Raw genomic sequence first — 6,000 nt, 5'->3', positions numbered from 1 at the left:
AGATCGGAGGTAACATAGCAACGTTGTGAAAATAACACCCAAGATGAGAACAGTATTCTGAAGCATCCAAATAATATGAATAATCAATCCTCATCTCTAAAATGAAGAAACGTAAAGATTTTTAAATAAATATTTGAAAATAGAAACACATTAATTATTTTACTGACCGGTATAAAACTAATGTTCTTTTTTTGAATTTCATGTTTTGGATATTTTTAATAAAAATCAACATAATTCAAGTAAACCACATGAAATATAATTTTTTAAATTTATTTTATATTTCCAGAATTTGCACCAATGAAAAGAAATTAATAAATGGACGAGAAAGACCTTTCCTAATTGGTGATTCAAAATAGTTCTTCATATGAATTTTTTAAGTTACAAGTTACTATAATTACATTACATTGGAAACATGGGAGACAAACCTCATTCTTGTAAAGTATGTGGTTTTTGTTTTACACGGAAGTCACATTTGTTGAGTCATATGAAAACACATACAGGAGATAAACCACATTCTTGTGAAGTATGTGGTTCTTCTTTTGCACAGAAGTCAAATTTGTTGAGTCATATGAAAACACATACAGGAGAGAAACCACATTCTTGTGAAGTATGTGGTTTCTCTTTTGCACATAAGTCAAATTTGTTGAGACATATGAAAACACATACAGGAGAGAAACCACATTCTTGTGAAGTATGTGGATCCTCTTTTACATGCAAGTCAACTTTGTTCAGTCATATGACAACACATATGGGAGACAAACCACATTCTTGTGACAAATGTGGTTTCTCTTTTGCACGGAAGTCAGATTTGTTTCGTCATATGAAAACACATACGGGAGAATAACCACATTCTTGTAAAGTGTGTGGTTCTTCTTTTATACAGAAGTCACTTTTGTTGCGTCATATGAAAACACATACGGGAGAGAAACCATATTCTTGTGAAGTATGTGGTTCTTGGTTTATACAGAAGTCAGATTTGTTGCGTCATATGAAAACTCATACAGGAGACAAACCACATTCATGTGAAGTATGTGGTTCTTCCTTTGCACGAACATCATATTTGTTGAATCATATGAAAACACATACAGGAGATAAACCACATTCTTGTGAAGTATGTGGTTCTTCTTTTATACAGAAGTCAGATTTGTTGCGTCATTTGAAAACACATACAGGAGAGAAACCATATTCATGTGAAGTATGTGGTTTTTCTTTTATACAGAAGTCAACTTTGTTGCGTCATATGAAAATACATACAAGAGAGAAACCACATTGTTGTGAAGTATGTGGTTCTTTTGCACGGAAATCAAGTTTGTTTAATCATATGAAAATACATAAGGGAGAGAAACCACATTGTTGTGAAGTATGTGGTTCTTCTTTTGCACAGAAGTCTACTCTGTTGATTCACATGAATACCCATACGGGAGAAAAATATTTCCACTAGAAATACTGTACAAACCTGAATATCCAATGCAAATCTTGGGGACATGTACCAAAACAGTTGAAAATAAGTCATGCACTCTTCACTATGAGTATGAAATTCCTACAGCTACATACATAGAAAATGTGGCTATTAAGCCTGACATTGTGATATGGGACAAGAAGGGGAATGTGACAAGCCTAGTTGGAGTAATGATTCCTAATGATGCTGTCCTTAACAGAGCAGAGAGGGAGAAAATAACAAATACCAATAACTTATATACGAGATGAAAAGAAATTGGAATCTTACGAATGTATCAATCATATCAGCAATTATAGGATCAACCTGGCTGATGAAAAAGAAATTTAAACACTATCTGGCAATATACCGATTAAACCAAGTGCAAAATGAATAAAAGCAATAGCACTGAAAGGGACGGTTAGGATATTAAAAAGATGTTTCGGTTGGAGCAACTAAATTAAGTGTAGATGTTTTGCATTTGGTAGAATACCCCATACTTGCAAAAAATAAAGTGATAAAAAAATTAAAACAAAGAAAAAACACAGTCCTGTGAAGTATATGGTTCTTCTTTTGAAAAGAGGTAAAATTTATAGTGTGGATGCTAAAAAGATAAGAAAATGAAATATTTTGAACAGATATGAGATTTGTTGCATTATATTAAACACATTCAAGAAATAGTATCTGATGATCTTCCAATATTCATAGCTCAACATTGTATGACACACGCCAGACGAAAACCTCTATTCCACAAGTGGCCAACCATTTTTATCAAGACTGTTTTAAAAATATGACAAAATTAGGAAACAAGCCTGCTACAGAAATCACCCAAACGAGTTTTTAAAAATACTCCAGAACTTTTATTATAGAAAATTGGAAAAATAGGCCAAACAATATCGTGACAAATATTTTCTGAATTCATTAAGGACTATATAAGTTTGAAATACAGAGAAATAGTAAGGATGAGTCATTTGCTATCAAGCTGTTACGTTTTCATGAGGACGGCTGTTATACAATGGAATGTGTAAATATATCCACATGACGATCTATAACATGTTGAATATTGAATGCTGCAGCAAGTCAAAGGAACAGCAGTTGGACATGTTAAACACAATCCGCTATAACTCTCTATGATTCCTAAAGCTATTTGCCTTGAAACGGAGCTGTTAAACCTGACAAAATTATGAGAGACAATAAGTAGAAAGTCACAACCTTAGAAGTTAATGTCTTCAATAATACTGTGTTTTAATAATACTAGGTTAAAAAGAGTCAGAGTAAAAAATAACAAAATACCAGGTTTATGTACGAAAAATCTCTATTTCAGTAATTATAGGATCAATTGAAATTAGTTAAAATAATTTAAAAAACTACCTGGCAAATATATCTGGTGAACCAAGTGCAAGGGAGATTCAAACAATTGCTCAAAAAAGTTAGAATCTTAAAATCTGGTTCTTTGCATAGAAAGCACATTTGTTGTGTCATATGCAAAAACATACGGAATCGCAAAAGAACTTTAATAGAATATTCAATATCTCTGTATTTCATATAGAGTTAAATGTGAGCCCCATGTAGGGATCCCATTGATTTCTGAGAGTATCGACTAATGAAAATTGAAACAAAAGACAAAAAGTGTATGAAATATACTAACTGGTTTTATGAAAAATCTTAAGAAATATTTGTACACAATTCATAGAAAAAAAACAACTTTCGCAATGAAGCGATAACATGGATAATAACTATCTATAAATATCTATATATTCTAATAAAATCACGTGTAAATTCCAGGAGAATCTATTCAAACTAACTAAAATGTATGGGTAAACTAACAATTTATCAGGTAAATTTGGCACTTTATTGTTAAATCTTCCAACTCAAAAATCTCAACACTCTTTCAAGTTGGTTAGCACACGAGTATGTATGCAGCATCCCTTCTTACAGACGCCCATCCACAGCGAGAACTCAAATGATAAAATTTTTAAAAAGGTAAAAACCATAATCTTGTTATGTGTGTTGGTATTCTTGTGTTAACAAAGTGTTATTCTCTCACGCAAAAACGTTAGAAACGAATATGATACTTTGATTATGTTAATAATTTTCTTTTTAAAAACAATTTTTTATTCTCGTGTTAATATTTCCAAAGAACAAAGGTAACATCTTACGAGTTTTTTACTGTTATTTTTAAATTCAATAAAACGTTTTTTATATCAAGTTTTTATGTTTAAATATCTACTTTAGGTTTTACCTTTTTATCATTGTTGTTACCATAAACGTGTTTATTATGCAAGATTTTTTAAATGCGATTGACGCTCAATAAGTAATGAGCCTGACCCACTTCCGCTTTTCTGAGCTAGTAGAAATGTTGCATATGCACTTAGGTCTGAATGCTCTCCATCTGTCATTGATGAGACAACTGTCGGCCATTTTGAGGCAACCTTTTTTGAAGATCAATGCTTGACTATTTGCTAAAAGGGATGATTAGTGCAGGGTTTGTGGAAACTATCTGATTGATTCATAGGTTGCTGACAACTTTCCAAAAGCAAAACCGCATTGATTACCATAGTGTACCAAAGAAGTATTCACTCTGGGTGTCTTAAACCGGTATCCACAATTTACATACGATAAAGCAAGAGTGTTGAACAACATCCAATTACCATTTACTTTTGCACATCTTGATATCAATATAAATTCAACAATTATAAACTGATTAGCCATATACAGTCTCGACGTAGATAGTAAGTTGTGTAGCAGTTATATTTTGTGTGGCTGTTTCATATTGTTTTAATTGTGTTTCTTTTTTCCATGGACCATTGCTGGATTAGTTGAGGAAGAATACATTACGAAGTGCTTATATATTATAAAGAAAATAAATGAAGCATTAATGAATATTGCTTTTTTATTATTTAACTTCAGTCGAAGTTCTCAGAAATCAAGGGGCCCACAAGGGGCTAACACTTGAAGTCTATATGAGATACATAGATATTCGAATGTACCATTAAAGTTCTTTATTTCTCAAACACTAAGTTAGTAAAGAAATTGAGAACATAATTTTCCTCTCCAATTAACCATTTTTTAAATGTTGTAGTATATCTTTCATGTAGGTCTCTTGATCTTACTAGATTTCAGGACAAGAATTTATCTAGTCTGGTGGAGTATCCAGCTTCGTGCTATTACTTGAGGTAATATAACTTAGAGAAGGTGCACCATTGCTCGGAAAAGCTGTGGAGTAGCCGTAGTGATGAGATCTTATTTGGGCTGCGAATACTATGTGATTTTGAATATTTGGTCAGGGTTTACTTCTATGGAAAATTATCCTCATGCCAGATTGTTCTGACAAACCCCTGTCCAGAGAGACCTTAGACACTCGAGGACAGTGTCTAGTAGGCATTCAAGTTCTCCCCAGTAGGCATTCAAGTTCTCCCCAAGTAGGCATTCAAGTTCTCCCCAGTTATCAGTTAGCAAGTGATAATTAAATTAATAGATTTTTTAAATAAAAATTGCGGAAAGCGAAATTTTATAACAAAACATGTTTATATCACCAATTTTATAAGGATATAATAGTTATTTTCAATCAGTAAGATTTCTTTATTTAAAGTCGTGTTTGATACAAAAAGCAAAGTAATCACAAAGCTTTGTAGATGTGTGAGTTAATATGTTCATAGTTCGAATAATATTCACATGTATGTAATATATGTATGTGAGTGCATGGCATTGTGTATGTGTGTTGATTTATCTTGTTTTTTTTAATTTGTTTATAGCTGTGATATACACATTTTGTGGTATTTCAGCTCAACCAGCTAGAGAAATCTGAAAAAATCCGATTTTGTTTCCCAGGGCATTAGTTATATAGTTATATATTAGTTATATAGTTTTACATTAGTTATATAGTTATATAAAATTAGTTATATATTAGTTATATAGTTATACATTAGTTATATAAAATTAGTTATATATTAGTTATATAGTTATATATTAGTTATATAGTTATACATTAGTTATATAAAATTAGTTATATAGTTATACATTAGTTATATAGTTATACATTAGTTATATAGTTATACATTAGTTATATAGTTATACATTAGTTATATAGTTATATATTAGTTATATAGTAATATATTAGTTATATAGTTATATACTAGTTATATAGTTATATACTAGTTATATAGTTATATATTAGTTACATAATTATATATTAGTTATATAGTTATATAGAATCAGTTATATGAAATTAGTTATATAAAATTAGTTATATAGACTTGATTTTTTTTATTTAATGCTACATTTTAATGTTCCACAAAACTTCATACAGTCTTTTCATAAACGCATGGTTTTTTTCTCACTTGCGTTTTTACCTTGAAGCAATTAAGGTGTTTGTTTTATAGTCGATTTAAATATTGTCCCTCCTTTGCCGTTATATTCTCTTGGTTCTTGCTAGTTTAAAAGTTTTTATTTAAAAAGAAATTGTTCATGAAAAGATATATATATATATATATAATTAACTAATTACTTCTTAATTATGTTTTCTATGTTAGTCTTAAGTATGAGAATTAAGAGACGCAGACAAC

The sequence above is a fragment of the Euprymna scolopes genome, chromosome 46 (assembly GCF_053919585.1).
Source record: "Euprymna scolopes isolate OS-2025 chromosome 46, ASM5391958v1, whole genome shotgun sequence".
Taxonomy (NCBI): Eukaryota; Metazoa; Mollusca; class Cephalopoda; order Sepiida; family Sepiolidae; genus Euprymna; species Euprymna scolopes.
Note: the sequence above shows the minus strand (reverse complement) of the source record.